The sequence below is a fragment of the Chrysemys picta genome, chromosome 11 (assembly GCF_011386835.1).
Source record: "Chrysemys picta bellii isolate R12L10 chromosome 11, ASM1138683v2, whole genome shotgun sequence".
NCBI classification, from domain to species: Eukaryota; Metazoa; Chordata; order Testudines; family Emydidae; genus Chrysemys; species Chrysemys picta.
This window is the reverse complement of record NC_088801.1, coordinates 24,771,964-24,789,612: the sequence shown is the minus strand read 5'-3', so window position 1 is coordinate 24,789,612 and position 17,649 is coordinate 24,771,964. Positions and strand designations below refer to the sequence as shown.

Sequence of the window (17,649 nt, the reverse complement as noted above, 5' to 3'; positions counted from 1 at the left end):
GTGGAATATACCTGTCATTTAGATCAACTAGAACAAAGGTCTATGGAAAATATGTTCCCAGTTTGAAGATGCTTCCCTGCTGATTTTGTTGATCAGAAAATGGCAAGTTTTTGTTCCTAATGGACTGAAATTTAAATAAAATCTGACCCTGGAAATAAAAGCAGCCATTATGACAAAATAAAATTATATATTTTATAAAAGAAATTGAATTAAAATGCTGGCTTCCTTTGGTTAAATTCTTTTACATAAGGAAATGAATGAATGAGAGAGAGAGAGAATGAGATAGAAAGCTGGTTGTTGAAGTAAGCTTTTTAAAAATCAATAATCTCTTGTAATTTATATATATAAACCTTCTACAGACTTCCTTAGAATATCTTGAATTTTAGAGGCATTTGTATGTTTCTTTTCATTAAAATTTGAATTGGGGGTGAAACGCTGACTGGGAACCAGCTTCTGGTCCACAAAAGAAAGGTACCTGCAGAATCCAGGCTGATTGAAAAATGATAGATACGGCTCGTTAAAGACAATGGGAAATGTGAAGCAACCCCCCCCCCAAACGGTTGCCCTTCCAGTATTTGTCACTGCGCACAGCATTTACAGCTCCACACCATTTTTCATTCTATTCTATGATGCTTCTATTCCCTGTCCTTGCAGCTAATAATGCACACTCCCCTGATATCCACGTTCCCCCTTTGCCCCCTGGCAGTCTCTCTATACAACAGGTATTGGAGCTTTAGCACAGTTAGTGTGCTGTCCAGTTCACTCTTTCAATATTATGAAGTTGGCTGCTTTCCTACTACCTTCTCCTTGTCTGGACCCCAGAACTGGGGTCCTGAATTGCAAGGTCTGTTGGGGTCAGCTGTATCCTTTTGCTCCTGCCTGCATTTTGGAATGTTCTTTCACAGGATGGCTGTAATAGCCTTAGGATGTCCCGTCCAGATTCCTGCACAGCTTTTGCAATAACCAAGGAAGAGATTATCCCCAAACAATTCTTCTCAGGCTTTCCACTGAGTCCAGTGCATATTGGGACAGAACTTCAGGAGTTTAGTTAGTGCTTTGTGGATATCCATGTAATATAGATGTGGTCAATAAAACTCACTGTTTATATATTTCACAGCTGTATCTCAGTGTCTTGATTTAAGGAGCATTCCAGTAATCTGGGACATAAGAGGCTCTTTGCCAACTGTTTCCCCTCTGCCTGAAACGCTTTTGTGCCCATTCCCGATAAATGCCTTCTCAGAGCATCTTGGCTTTTTGCCATCTGCTTTGATGTATCCGGTCCTCTGTTCCTGATGGGGTCCCACTTATCTCTTATGAATGTGAATATCTTTGAATGCATGAAACTTGACAGACCTGAGTCAAGTGATTGGGGGAGTTTGAGAGGGTTTGAAAGTTTAGGTGGGAAGTACTTCTCTTGTGATGGGGGAACAGAAGGAGTGGGCAGCTACCTGAGTGCTGAGAGGTACTTGGAGAAGATATTTGGGTGATTGGCTTCTCTCATTTTAGCTGTCAGTGGGGGAGCATGAGTTGCTGGGTGGTGGTGAAGGAGTCAACTTGAGGGTTTTGCATGTGGCAGTAGAGAAGGAGATTGCATTTGGGTGGTAAGATTTGGCTGCTAGGAAGAAATTCAGTCTGGACACTTGCTCTTTATGGGAAATTGGAGGGTTTGATAGGGGGGGAAAGGGAAGGTCAAGATTAGCGTTTATTAGTGGGGGAGCAAAGAACTCTAGAAGAGAATTAAATCACCTGTCACTGGACTGGGGATAATGGTCATGGCACTTATGCTGGCAAAGAGGAACTGAAGATTGACAGCTGAACCAGCAAGGTGGCAGAAGGCATCTGACTGATTCCTACTGTCACTCCTTTTCTCCACTCAACGTTCCTTTGGGATGGCTTTCTGTTCATCATGGTCAGGTTGCCAGATCAATCGAGCCTTCTCCAGACAACTCCCCATGACTAGCCATGACTGGAGTCCTGAAATGCTCACGTCTTCTAGGCCAGCTGCTGAGGTGCGGACTTGTATCACTGAGCACAAACTCCCCAAGACTAGATTTGGTTCAATTGACATGAATGAGGCTGGTTCAGGTGGTTTGAAATTGAAACCCATCACATTAACATATCAGAATGAAACAATCTATTTCTAGGATGCAACTTGGACTGTGCCATACAGTGGAGCACACTCCACAATAGTCATCTCGTAGCACACAGTGCTTCAGAGTCATCTTTGCAGTTTTATTTGCAGGCTTGAATAGTGTGTAAGGGGAGCATTCCAAAACATCCTGAAGCTGAAGTGAGTTCCCCCTGAAACAAAATCTCAGCCTAAAACCTCACAGGCAGATGGATAGGCTCTTACAGGCAGGCAATAAAAACTAGGCCATAAAAACCAATTTATAAATAAGTTAAGTGAAAATTAGAGCCGTGCAAAACACTTGCACTGAAACCTGAAATCCCAGAGTATCTATTCCCAGTAGTGCCACAGACTTCCTTAATAACTGTGGGTTGAATCACTTCATCTCCCTGAGCCAAACTGAAAACCTCCCATTGGAGGGACCCCATGGAGAGGAAAAGTCTGTAAAGTCACTTGGGCAGCTTGCTCTGTATCCCTTCACTGAAGCACAGGGTTTACTCCCACTTCCATCATGAAAGAAAGGGATTATACCCTTAAATCCTGCTAACCTCCAGACAGACAGGATCAGAGGCACCAAAGTCATGTGCATCATCACCAGGTCCTGAATCTGTTGCTCTCTTCTCTAGCTCCCTGGTAGTGGAATTTCCATCCTGCAAAGAATTTTGAGTTTTTGAAGATTAGTTTTCTTCCCAAATCATGATAAGGAGTTAAAAATATCAACATTTTTCATGGGTCTGAAATCCCAAAATATTTTAATTCAGAAACACAAAGATGTTCCTACTACCTGGGCTTGCCAGCTCCGCAGCAAAGCTGAACCAGCCTGGGACACTTGGAAACTGGAAGCCTGGACAAATGGCAACCCACCAAGTTGGTAGCCTGGAGGGCCTGTGTGATGGGGTTTTCCAGGCCCTTTGAGGCCCCCTGCTGAAGGCCTTGCAGTCTTTCCCCACTCCTCCCCAGGAAAGGAACAGTGAAGGTGGGTCCTCCAGGCCTGCCTAGAAAGGCTGCAGAGAAGCAGCCAATCCGAGCACATCATGCTCAGTTAAAAGGAGTTGTAGGGCTGAGCTAGTCAGTTCCTGGCTGTGATCAGAGGAATAGGGAAGGGTGCTCCTTTGCTGGAGCTCAAGGGAGAGCCAGAAGATGGATTCTGGTGACACTAGTATTCGGTGAGGGAGAACAGAAGTTGAGAACTTCAGCCCTCAGGTAAGGGTGAAGAGGAAGGGGCTACATGAAAAACAGCCCAGGAAATGCAGCAGCAGCAACTATTAAAGAAAGCAGCACTTGGCTGCTATTTGTAGGGTCCTTGGGCTGAGAGTAGTGGGTCGGCCTGGTCCCACTGTTGGCTGCCGGGGAAGTGGCTGAAGCCCCAAGAAGGGGATAAGACTCAGTATTAAAGGCCCTAAAAGGGGGCTAGAATTTAAACAGGACATTAGAGAACCGCTGAGGACAGAGAGTCTCCAGGGAGAAAGCCCTGGGGGCGCTATTTTATACCAGAGCAGGCACAGACTTAAACCTAGCACAGAAGTCACTGAGGACTGAGCCCAGAGATGGGGCTAAAGACATTAACAAGGGCACAGGGACAGGCCCTGTTGGACTTCTTACCCCGGAAAGGGTACCTTCATGTGTTGGACTCTGACTTAGCTGGAGGGTGACAGCCGAGAGCACACTGAGCAGAGAGAGAGAATACAGGTTCGCATCCAGCCAACAGGAGGCGTTCACGAGAGGTGAGTGCACACTGTCACAGCCTGCTTGCCTGGTTTCCATTGAAAGGGTTTTTTTTAGATGAAATCTACATGTTCCTGCATAACGTTTAGATTCTATTGGATTAGCATTTTCTGACTGAAAATTGTTCAGTTGGAAATTTTTTGACCAGCTCTCCCTGGAAATGCTGTTCTAGTCCCAGCTGGTCTTATAGAAAGGGACTTATATGTGTCTTCTGCCCTCAGGCCTCCTCTGCTCTGCTTCTTCCACACCTGTGGATCCTGGACTGGTAGACTGAGTGCTGCAGTTCTGAGGAATGGGAGGAAAGCTGGCATCAAAGAGATTGGTGACCCCCTTCCTCATATTTCTGCTCATGGATCCTGGGATAGGGAGAACAACCCCTCCATCTGTATTTCAGTTTCCTTATCTGTAAAATGGGGATAATATTTCCCTGCCACACAGCAGTGGAGTGAGGCTGAAATGATTAATGCCTAGAAAGTACTCTGACATCCAAGGATGTCAGGGAGAAGTTATTACTGCCTCTGTTAGATGGGTGTTGTGGGGATTTGTTTGGAGATGTTTGTGCAGTGCTTTCAAAATAGAAAATGCTAAGTATTATTATACTATTATTGTGGCTTTCTGCAATGATTATTTAGGCTATTCAGTACCTTTCTGCCATTCCTTTAATGACAAAATGGCTCTTAGGCTGTTGAGTACGGTACCACTGCTCTACAGGAATCTATACATTCACATTGTCATATGCAGGCTGTTTAAATGTTGTCCTGCTCCCATAATGAGGAAATGTGGAGTGAGTCAAGGAAATCTATTCACTTCATTGTTTCCTGCAGTTAGGGATTGAACAATAATGGTGAAAAAGAGCACATGGTTTTGAAGCATCATACTAGTCTCTTTTAAATGCTCATCTGAATTGGGGGAGGGGTGTATACTAACCATTTTAGCAAAATTCTCAGAAAAAGAAACCCAGCCAACATTTTCAAGCCTTTGAAGCAAAATTTAGGCTTTTAAAGTTATGTTTAGGCACCTAAATGGAAATGAGATGAGAACTTTTCAGAAGTGCTATGCACTCACAGTCCCATTGGAATCCATAGGAGTGCAGTTGCTTACCACCTTTGAAAAACAGGCAACTTTTACTTTAGTGCCTGAATGTGGATTTAGGAGTAGAGCTGGGTGAACGGTTTCAAATGAAACTTCATTTCTCTGAAAAATACAGAATCAAGTCAGCTGAAATATTTTTCAAATTCATGTTGATTTCAGCAGATTGTGTCAGTCAAAATGGAAAAAGATTTTTTTGGTGGCGGCGGAGGAGAATGTCGAAACAAATGGTTAGTCATTGGAGGAGGTGAGTGACTCCTGCTGAGGGAGCAGGACTCTCAGAACAGGCACAACAGCAGCAAATTGAAAGGGACCAGGTGCTTCTAGAGGAGGATCAGTGGCAGACAATTGCTATTGATACAGCAGTAAGTCAGTAAACCCCACAGTAAGCATTACATCTCAACCATCATTCTTCAAAAAAACGAGTATAGTCTATAAGGTGCCATAAGTACTCCTCGTTGTTTTGCTGATACAGACTAACACTGCTACCACTCTGAAACCTGTCGTCATTCTTCAGTGTCCTGCTCATTTCTGGTCTTTGTCAGATACTTTGGAGACAGGGTCTATTCCTGTAGAAGCTGCTCATACTCTGGAGGGTTGGGTACTGCTACATCTATCTGCTTGTCCTTTTCAGGGCCCATATACATAGCAAAATATATGTTTTTTTTCTATGAAAGTGTCAGTGGCTAAAAATGTATTAGGGATCCCTAATTTTGCTTATCTTCTACTACCTCCCTCTCCTGAGATAATCAAAGCCTGAATGAGTTATTTATGGATTTCTTTTGTTTATAAAGGTTAGATCATCCAATCAGAGAACAGAAACATCTTGTGACTTAGATGAGCTATCACACTGCCTAAACGGCAAATTGTAACTTCAACATGTGAAGAAATGATGCGTGTAGAACAATCTATAGGTTTCCATTGTGTGCGCAGAGTGGTTGTCAAACAATTCCAAACAATGAGCAAAAGTTGTGAAAATCCTGATCTATTCATAGGCAACATGCAAAGAGAAAAGGGCTCTGCCAATTTATGTGGTACATAAATTGTTCGTAATTAATTATTCAACCAGCTAATCTCTAGGTTTTTACTATTTCCAAACAAATCTCTACAAACTGTAATTGGTTCTAATACTGCCAAACACTTCTGTCATATTCTAACTCTCACAGTGAGTAGGGTTCAGTTTCTTCTTTCCCATTTGGCTATTTTATTCATTTGATTACATCCTGTTGTATCTGATACTTACCAGAATTAAGCTCTCCTCATTGTAATGAAACCTCAGTAAGCCTGGAGAGCTTTGGCAAAAATAATCTCAAGCTTGTTTGTCAGGAGGGTTTTGCCAAGCCCACACAGCTCTAATTACATCTTTCCACTGGCCTGTTTTAAACTGTCCCCTCTTTCCAAAGTCTTTTGTGTGTTATGCAGAAATATGTTGTTATAATGAATACAGTATGTTTAGAATAAGTTTCACTGGAATTAGTAGCCAAGGAATTGTACGTTTTTATTAGAGGTATTGTAGACTTCCAATGAAGATAATATTTATACAGAGATCCAGAATTGTTTGCATTCAGAAGGATAAATAAAATGAATAATATCCAAACAAGATAATTAAAATGTCAGTTACAAAGTACCTTTAATTTGCTTTGGCATTTAATTTGCATATTTGTTCTTTTACTTTAAAGAGAAAGGGGATATACTTGTACCAAGTGCTGTAGTACAGTTTCCTCATTATATCCCTGTAAAAGCTAAGTACCTCCTTTAGGGTTGTATTTATAGAAATATTTCAAAAATTGCACAAGCATATCCACATTCGCGTATGCAACCAAATTTTTTCAGCACACAAACTGATTACTTGAAAGACAATGTTATTTTTCTGATTTTATCCGATGCCACCCAATAATGGACAGCTGATACAGGAATAAATGTATGTTAAAAATCACATCATAGTGCGTAGTGAGAAAATAATTTGAAAAATATCCTCCACAGTGAATTTAATGCTCATTGAAAAGTATGATGAATTGTTAGTTGTGGAAACCAAACTCCTTATGCTGCCCCATGAAGAACGTCTATGGGTAAGTGTGCAGTTAGATGTCAGGCCTAGTCTATGCTACAAAGTTAGGTTGACATATGCCGCGTTAGGTCGAGTTAATAATGTATGTGTCTACACTACTGAGTCCCTTCTGCTGACCTAAGGGGTTTGTAGAGTCGACTTCCGTAGGCTCTCTCTGCGACAGGCATAGCGCTTCTGTTGACGTCCATACGTCGACATGGGGATAGTGTAGATACTGTGCTGTGTAATTTGAATGAATTGGCTTCCAGGAGGTGTCCCACAGTGCTCTGCTGTGACAGTTTTGGAGAGCACTTTCAACTCCACTGCGCTTTAGCCAGATACACAAGAAATAACCGCCCACCTGTTAAAGTCCCGGGAACTTTTGAAAGTTAATTTCCTGTTTGATCAGCGTGGAGAGCTCGTCAGCACAGCTGACTGTGAATGCTCAAGGCCGCAAATGCACTCCAGCATGGAGAACACAGGAAGTGGTGGTTCTTATTGTGTAGGGAGAAGAGTATATGCAGGCAGAGCTCTGAACCAGAAGAAGAAATGCTAACATCTATGCCAAATCACGCAGGGCATACGGGAGAAGGGCTATGCCTGGGAGAGACAGCTGTGCCACATGAAAATAAAGGAGCTTCAGCAAACGTACTAGAAGACAAGGGAGGCGAACAGTTGCTCTGGTTCTGAGCCCCAGACATGCTGCTTCTATAAGGAACTGCATGCGATTCTAGGCGGCGACCCCACCACTACCCCAAAATGCTCTGTGGATACCTCCCAGGAGCCCCAGGCAACCTTGGGCAACAATGAGGAGGACATTGTTGATGAGGAAAAAGGAGGAGGAGAATGTGTGGCAGGCAAGCAGAGGATCCATTCTCCCCGATAGCCAAGTCCTTTTTTTAACTCTAGAGTCCATCCCCTCATAGGACCAGTTGGCAGCGACCATGATGCCAGGGAAAACATCTCTGGTGTGTAAACATTTTTCAATCAAACTGTAGAGGTTACATACTATTATTTTTAATGTTGAATCTGAATTTAAAAAATTGGGATAGTGGTTATCGGTAGCCACTCCAGCTATGCAGAGGGTGCACTCCAAAAGAGACTGTTTACGTGTCCGGGAATCCTCCACAGAGATCTCTAGGAAGCTTTAATGGAGGTACTCTGCAATCCTTTGTGGAAGGTTTCTGGGAAGAGTTGCCTTATTTCGTCCACCATGGTAGGACACTTTCCTGCACAACTCCAATATTAACTCTTCTGGCATCATTGTGGCACACAGCATTGCAGCATAAAGACAAGGTCTGTACCCAGATGCTTGCAGCATGTGCTCCCTTCCTGCCTCTGTTACCCTCAGGAGAGTGATATCGCATATGGTCACCTAGGGGAAACGGGAGAAGTTTTAAATGCTGGCCCTTAAACTGCAAGCAATTCGATAAGTAATCCGCACCTGTTTGGTGAATTCTGGGTCTCACACTCACACTTGCCCGAGCGTGCCCTGGTTGTGGTTGGAAGGGATTTCAGCCAGCATTTAAAGAAGGGGGGGGGGAGACTCTTCCTGTTTGTCTCCCTTCCACCCCAACCCAGTGCCGCTTTTGTAACAATCGCAGTAGTTGCAGGCCTTTACGCTGGTGCCTTTCCTCAAGCACCATCCAGGTGGTTATGGGAAAGGGGACTATGCTGAGGTTGGAACCTTTGATCCCAAGGATGTCTTAACAAAAGCTGTAGCATAAGACCTCTTGCCCCTGCCTTGTGGTCTTACCATGGCTGGAGAAGCAAACCAACTCTTGCAGTAGTCTGCAGTTCTGATTACATTGGGGCTTGCAGGGAAGTGCATTGAGGGGTGTTTCTTTTATAAAAAGAATTAACTTTGCACCAGAAACAATGTATGCACTGTCAATGCTATCCTTGTGCTTTGTATTCTTTGCAGCTGAAACCTTGTCCATCGTCGCATCCTCCACACTGGCACAGACTTTCCCAGATTAGAAGGCAGAAAAAGAAGACTCGGGAGGACATGTTCAATGAGCTAATGCATGCCTCGAAGAGTGACAAGACGGAGCTCAGCACATGGAGGATTGCACTGTCCGACAGCCTGCACAATGACCGCAAGGACAAGAGAGCATGCAGGGAACACGAGCATGACATGATGTTGTGGCTCATGAGGGAGCAGACATGTTGAGGCATCTCGTTGAGGTTCAAGAAAGGCAGCTGGATGCTAGAGTCCCACTGCTGCCATTGTCACCAAGTTCCACCTCCTCATCTCCCAGGCATTGTAGGATGGGGTGAGGAGGAAGTCCAGTATCCCTTGCACTCAACTCCAGGGGAGGGTACAAGGACCAGAAGGTGCCCATTCCCACACCTTTGATTTTTATTGCAGTGCAGTTGTAAGCAAGCTGTCCTGGTTTCTCTCCCCTGCCCCCAGTGTTATTAGCCCCTTAGCCCCAGGTTACCTTACTTTTCTTTGCTGTCACTCTGTGAGCATAATAAAAATAAATGGATTGAGGAGAAAAGGCTCTTTATTCATTCAACACACTGTTGTTAGTGAGGGTGTAGTTGACAGGGGAGTACCTGCAATGAAGGGGACAGCTGGGTAAGGAACACCACACAAGTGTCCCATTACTGTGAGTCATTGATTAAACTAGTTTTCGAAGCCTCACGGAGACACAGTGTGCCTCAATGTGCTCTTCTTATTGCCCAGGTGTCTGGCTGTTCAAAATTGGTTGCCAGGTGATCTGCCTCAACCCCCGACCCTGCCAGAAACTTTTCTCCTTTGTTTCACAGATATTATGGAGCACGCAGCAACAACAATGGGAATATTGCTTTCACTGAGATCTAACCTACTAAGCAAACTACGCCAGCAGGCTTTTAAAAGTCCAAGGGCACATTCCACCACCATTCTGTGCTTGCTTAGCCTATGGTTGAACCGCTCCTTACTGCTGTCCAGGCTGCCTGTGTACAGATTCATGAGCCATGGGAGCAAGGGGTAGGCTGAGTCTCCCAGAATTATGAATGGCATTTCAACATTAGGAACAGTTATCTTGCAGTTTGAAAAGAAAGTTCCAGATTTCAGCTTTCTGAACAGTTCCTAAAGATGCACATCAAACATTTCCTGACCATCCCACGTTGATGTTGGTGAAGTGGCCCCTGTGATCCACCAGTGCTTGCAACACCATTGAGAAGTACCCCTTTTGGTTTATGTACTCTTTGGAAAGGTAGTCTGGTGCCAAGATAGGGATATGCGTTCTGTCTGTTGCCCCACCGTAATTAGGGAACCCCATCATGGCAAAACCATCCATGTCCTGCACGTTGCTCAGAGTCACTACCCTTCTTAGCAGAAGTCTATTGCTTGCCCTGGAAAATTGGCTCACAGCAGATCCCATGGTAGATTTATCCACTCCGAATTGATTCCCCTATGACTGGTAACAGTCTGGCATTGCAAGATTCCACAGAGCTATTGCCACTTGCATCTCAACTGTCACAGCAGCTCTCATTTTAGTATTGCTGCACTTCAGGGCTGGGGAAAGCTCTTCACATACTTCCATGGAAGTGGCCTTGTGCATTTGAAAATTCTGCAGCCACTGCTCGTCATCCCATAGCTGCATAACTATGCGGTCCCACCAGTCAGTGCTTGTTTCACAGACCCCAAACTGGCGCTCCACTGTGTCAAGGTGATGCACGAAATCTGAAAATTGCTCCGCTCCATGGCTTCCAGCAGGGCTGCTTGGGTGGCATCACATTGTTCTCTGTGGCGGCTAAGCAAATACTGCAGGATAAGGCGTGAGGTGTTTGTAAAAAAATAATAATAAATTAATGGAGATATCCTATCTCCTAGAACTGGAAGGGACCTTGAAAGGTCATTGAGTCCAGCCCCCTGCCTTCACTAGCAGGACCAAGTACTGATTTTGCCCCAGATCCCTAAGTGGCCCCCTCAAGGATTGAACTCACAACCCTGGGTTTAGCAGGCTAATGCTCAAATCACTGAGCTATCCCTCCCCCAATGCTCACAACAACAGTATACAGCTGAGCGTGGTCCATGCTTGCCGTGCTATGGTGTTTGTATTAGTAACCCAGGCTTAGGGAAAAAGGCGCGAAAAAGGCTTGGTTTGTTTGCTGTTGATTTCAGGGAGGAAGGGAGGTGCATCATGGGAGGCTAATGCCATGTTCCCATAACCACGTGCACAAATGTTTTGGTTCCATGATGCACTGCGAGCCTGACCCAACATTCTACTTGGCTCCATGCACTGTGGGATAATTACCCACAGTGCAGCGCTCCGTGAGTTGATACAAGCCCTGTTAGTGAGGATGCACTCTACCGACACAATGAGAATAGTGGGGACATGCAAAATAGACTTGCTTAAATCAGAGGCTCAATGTGGACTTAAATAAAACTGACCTAATTTTGTAGTGTAGACATACCCTCAGTGACCATAGGAATCCTTGGTGCCTCGCAGAATTACAGGAGTGGTACATGTAACACTCTCATGTTGCTGTAGAAAGAAAGCTTGCAAATTTCATGGTCACTACAGGTATATTGGCAAGTACTCATAATGGATTCCAGGGCACAATTAATTACTAATAAAGTGCTCTACACAGATAGACTCCATTTTTCATACCCATAAGAATTTTGAAACAGTTGACTGTAAGTTATATAAAGATTTATAGCCAAGAGCACTGTGCTATAGCTTAAAATCATATCATGTGATAAGCATGCACTTCTCTTGTATAATTTCCTCCGTCTCTGTCCTTCACAGTGGTCCTGTTTAGACTTGATTATTCTTTTTGACAGCAAGTACTTCTTCCTGAAGCAGCTAACATTAAGGAATTACTATGTTCAGTAGTTAAAAATATGTATATGGAGAGTATATTGGTAGGAGTAAAACCATAGAAGGGTATAAAAGTTACAGCCCAGTTGCCGGGGATCTTGGAATGTATATATCTTTGTGCTTGTTCACTGAATGTTTGTCAGCTATCTTTTTATTTTCAAATACCATTTTTGTTAATAATTCAAACACATAATTCCTTCTTACATATACTAGAGAAGGGGTTCTCAACCTCTCTTTTTGAGGTCCCCCCCCAACATGCTGTAAAAACTCCACAACCCACCTGTGCCACAATGACTGGTTTTCTGCGCATAAAAGACAGGGCTGACATTAGGGGGTAGCAAGCCGGGCAATTGCTTGGGGCCCCATGCCACAGGGGCCCCCATGAAGCTACATTGCTCAGGCTTTGGCTTCAGCTCTGGGTAGCAGGGCTTGGGGCCCTGGGCTTTAGCCTCATGCAGTGGGGCTTCAGCTTTCTACCCTGGGCCCCAGTGAGTCTAATGCTGGCCCTGCTTGGTGGCCGCTCTGAAAAACTGCTCACGGCCCCCCAGGGAGCCCCAGACCCCTGGTTGTGAACCACTGTACTAGCGGGTGGGAGAACACGAGAGAGAGAGAAAATTATTTTTTGCCACATTAAGGTCCTTTCTGCTGTTCACGAACATTAAGATCCTATGGCAAATATTTGTGCAAGTAGAAGTTTGCCTTTGTGTTCTTGGATAAAATGTCTCCTGCACCAGTTGTTGTACGGTGTGGTATGTTCGCGTTGTCCACTTGATTACTGTTCTCCATAGCAGCTGTGCCTATGTATATAGTTTTGCAAAGGTGTGATCATGCAAGATGAAAGGTGGCTATGTGAATATAAAATACTATTACCACCTCTTGGTTTGTTACTGATTTATAATGCTTAGATTTTAAATGGATAATTGTATTGCATTCTAAATGAGTGGAGATGCTTACTAGCCCATTCAGTGTGTCTCCATGAGCTAAGGGAGAAAAGACAAGTTAAGCTTTTTGTTTCACTAATAGATATTTCTAGTGTGTTTTTAGTAGATCTTTATTTCCAGAAACTGAAATGTACTCCTTTCCCTTTTTTCTTGAAAATTAAAAGCTTCTACCTTAAAGAAGTGTATGATACATTATCTGCTTTCTCTAAATTGAACCCATTTGCAGCTATTTGCATCCTGTAGAAACCTACAGCTGAGTGCTGCTCTCAGAGGTGTAATGACTGGTTGTCACAACACGCTGGAGGTGGCCCCATAACAAAATGATCCCCTGTCAATCCCCTTGCAGGAAATGCATTGGCAACCTGTAATTCGGCCCCAGTATTAACATCCTGCCTGGGTTTTGTTAAATGGCACTTTCTAGGAAGTAGATCTGGTGAACTTGTGTTTAATAATGTTTTAAGAGGAATATTTGATGGAAGTTTTAGAAAGCATCACATGGGGTTAACAGTGATTTGTCATTTGTTTCTAATTAAAGGACCTAATCTCTTATCACTGGAGCAGCCAATCTTTTTGATACTAAAGGCACAGATGTGAATGGAAACATATTAATGAGATGTCATACCACACAGTCATTTAGTGTTTTGTTTAACTTAAACATAGCAGAAAATGTGCATCTAAGTAGACACACGTAATGACATCCAGATAGAATTATAATTTCCCACATTTGCATAACCTTCAACAACATTCACTTTAGATCCACCTTGCGTTGGTTATTTTATTTTCAAACTCGACATTTGTTGTAATAATTAAAAAATAAAGGTCCAGTTGCACAGCGCGATATTGTTTCCCCATCAACGGGCCTGTTTTTCTGAATGTAAGACACAAGTCTCTGATGTAGATGGCTCATTGTAGAGGTAAGTAAAAGTCCATTCACCCCAACAAACATGCTCAGTGTTCATGCACAATGATTACAAGCAAGAATTAGCTCCAGCCCTGGATACTGTACCTGCTTTTCTGACAGTCTGCCATTAATATTTAAAAAAAAAATTATACTTAGTCCAGAAGGGACAATTGTGATCCTATAATCTGGCCACCTGCATAACACAGACCATAGAATTTCATCCAGTAATTCCTCCATCAAGTCTAATAACTTGTGGTTGAACAAGAAAGCATATATTTTAGAAAAGAAATGACTTTCCCAGGGTCACACAGCAAGTAAATGGTAGAACAGGGATAAAATATTCAACTGAGATTTTTGAACCCACCAGAGTGGGATTTTTGAGCCTAAATATTCAGTAAATGCATTATTAAAGTCACACTGGAAAGGCCCTACAGGAAATGAAACAGAATTGCCAAATAAATATAATCAACAGAGATTTCACCGAAGTTATAAATTGTACTTACGTTTTCTGCTTTTACTCTAACAGGTGCAAAAAATTGCTGCTTCTCCAGAGCGTTGATTTCCAGCTCTCCTGATATATGCCTGCATGCCCTGAGCTGGTGACATCATTAACACCATTGATCAGCACTGAAGTGAAGGGACAATCTGTAGGGAAAAGGTCAGTCCAATTTTATTTATGGACACAGTATTCTCTAATTGTTTGATCGGACAATTGAGAGTCAAAACACCTTGGTTACATTTTTGTGCCTCTCACAGTGTGACTTTAGCCAAGTCACTTAGGACCAAATCCTGGCTCCGTTGAAGTCAATTTCAGACTCTCCTTCATTTCAATAAGAGCAGAGGTCTTAACCTTAACCTCTCTGGGTCAGTTTCTAATTTAATTTACATAAATGTTAAATGGAGAAACATTGGTACAAAACTAGCATGAGATCAGAAATAGGCCCCTTTGTTACTTTCTCTACTTGAATAATAGGCTTAATTAATAAAATCTACTCTCTCTCAGTCTGACTTAATGTTTGTAAAGAACCTTGGATGTTTGTAAAGAACCTATGTTCGTGAACAGGGCTGGCTCCAGGCACCAGCTTCTCAAGCAGGTGCTTGGGGCGGCCGCTTGGGAGAGGGGCGGCAGGTCCAGGTATTCGGCGGCAGTGAGGGACCGTCCGCCGAATTGCCGCCGCAGATTGCGATCGCGGCCGCGGCTTTTTTTTTGGTTTTGGCTGCTTGGGGCGGCCAAAACCCTGGAGCCGGCCCTGTTCGTGAAAAGTATTTTTATACTGTTGTTACTTTAATGGTCCTATTTTTTTCACAACTCTATTTTAGATACAGCACAATAACTGGCCAAAAAAATAAGAAAGAAAACCTACAATAATCTCTTTTTAAAGGTTGTATAGTTTATACCACATTCAGAAAAGAGTAGAAAACCAAAATGGTTGGACATGAGTAGCATGGAAAATAATAAGAGGGGTGTGTGTATGTATATATATGTCTAAAGCAGGGGTCAGCAACCTTTCAGAAGTGGTGTGCCGAGTCTTAATTTATTCACTCTAATTTAAGGTTTCACGTGCCAGTAATACATTTTAACGTTTTTAGAAGGTCTCTTTCTACAAGTCTATAATATTTAACTAAACTATTGTTGTATGTAAAGTAAATAAGGTTTTTTAAATGTTTAAGAAGTTTAATTTAAAATTAAATTAAAATGCAGAGCCCCCCGGACTGGTGGTCAGGACCCAGGCAGTGTGAGTGCCACTGAAAATCAGCTCGCATGCCATAGGTTGCCTACCCCTGGTCTAAAGGGACTTAAATCAGCTCAGTACTCACCAAGATATAAAATTCTACAGGAAAGCTGAAATGAACCTATCCTTCAGATAGAGCAATGGGACCCTAACATTCACCATTCAGGCAAATGAGCAGCATTTCCTCTTTAGAAGCAGACATTGATTACTAATTCCTTTGTTAGAGCGTAAATAGAAAGATCTGAATTCCTAAGGGGGATGTGTTTTCCTACATGTGAAGAAAGTAGTAAATTTCAAGTATAAGAAGAAATTTTACAGTTTCATTAGGGTTAAGCTCAAATATGCATAATTCAGAACTTTTCTCTGAAGGCCCCCCTCTCCTCCGGCCCATACTCCATCTCTCACCACAGACAGCTCCACTACTGTTCCCAGCTACTAGGCTCATAATCTCCATATCCTTTTTTAATCCTTTTCTTTCTTTCTTTCTTTCTTTCTTTCTTTCTTTCTTTTCCACATGTCCATTCTCTAGCTAAGTCCTGTCATCTCCTTAATGTCACCAGTATCTCCCTTTTCCTCATTGCCCAGATCTCGGTCATCTGTTGCCTTGATTACTGTAATCTTTTCCTCTCCAGCTTTTCATCCACTCTGCTTCAGTCTTTCCAAACTGCAGCTCATAAAATCATTTTCCTCTCCTGTCTCTTCAACTGTCACCCCTCTCCTCCCTTGAATTCCTTCAGTGGATTCCCATTTTCGCATTTAGATTCAAACTCCTAATCTTCAAGGACTTACCTCCATAACCTTGATTCCAATTATATCTCTGCTCTCATATCCTTCTGCTTCCTCTTTCTATCCCTATTTTTTTCTCAATCCACTTGATTTTCTGGTCCCTTCAATTCTCAATTTTGTACATTCATTTCTTGTCCACCAACCACCCTGCCTGTCTTTCTTCCTCCAAATTCCTCCTTAAACCCTGTTTTTTCCTGAGAGTTGTTCTACTGATGAAAAGGACATATAAAAGATAGTATTGTTATAATTACCATTTTTTCTCACTTGTACTCTTCTCTCTGTCTTCTCTGTCTTGGATTGTGAGCTCTCAGAGGCATGAAGTGTGTCTAACCCTGTTTTGTAAAGCCCTGTGTATATTTGTGACCATATATATGTGATTTTTTTAAAAATAGGAATGATTGCCATTTCCTGCAGTATCCTGAGTTTTTTCTTCGGATATCTCCTATATATACAAGGCGCATATGCCTATCTGTGATAGCATTGGACACACAGGAATGATCTCACAGTAAGTACTGTAGCCTGAAAAATGCTTATTATATCAAGTGCTAGCCAGGGTGTCACAGGTAGTCAGAGATTACTGGATGACTCAGGTGGTTTATGGTAACGTGGACCAGGAATCTTCAAAATGGAAAAAGTGTGTGTGGGTGCAGGGGAAGCATCATTATTATTCTTCCTCAGAAGACAAATGTAGAGATCTAATATAAACAGCCATGAGAAAGGTCTGTATGGATAACATAACTGCAGCATGCACATCAGAGGTTAAATGTATTTTAAAAAACAAGAAGTTTAAATTGGCAATACCCACTTGTTTGAAATCTCTTAATAGAATTCACTAGGAAGTCTACACTGAGAAGTCACACCAAAGGATTAAATTTGTGAAGAAGTGCTTTGAGAAATGTTTCTCTCACATTTCCGGGTTGTTTCCCTAAGGGGTTGTAATCAATGGCAACGCTTCCTTTGATTCAGTCAGGCCAGGATTTTGACCTAAATGATTAGAATAAGAAATGAAAGGAGGGAAATATATACAGTTTCTGTACTAGCAATGCTTAGAACTTCCTTGGCTGTATATGTTGCAGAAGCTGGTTTGATTTGGTGTGGGGGAGAGAGAAGTGTGAGTAGATATTTTAAACCATTCAACTGTCTTAAATATTTCTCCAGCAAAACTACAGAAATTAATAATTAAAACAACAGCAAGAATTCAGCTCCCGTGGAGCTTAGCTAGCTGTGGAAGTCCAGTTGCCATAATCATCAAAACCACAAAAATTATGTTTTGGTGTGAACAAGAGCTCATAGTGTTTAAAGTCAGTTAGATGTATTTGAGAGTTCATTGGACCTCAGCCCTAATAAATAAGCCAAATGTTTCAGAGATTTTGTTGAGGGGGTGGGGGGGGCAATATACTCAAATGTTTACGTATCAGGAGAGTAAATTATTACATGAATCCCACATTTTAAAATGTAAGCAGTTGTTTTTCACCTCTAAGC

The 17,649-nt window shown here is 42.6% G+C and overlaps 1 long non-coding RNA gene across 1 annotated transcript in view; it reads left to right on the top strand.

Moving 5' to 3' along the window:
• The window catches only part of LOC135974243 (uncharacterized), a 56,788-nt gene extending 47,295 nt beyond the window's left edge, over nt 1-9,493 (top strand). The window contains exon 2 of the long non-coding RNA XR_010591467.1: nt 8,914-9,493. This is a non-coding gene — a long non-coding RNA (uncharacterized LOC135974243). The remainder of the gene's footprint in view (nt 1-8,913) is intronic.
• Nucleotides 9,494-17,649: the final 8,156 nt, after the last annotated feature.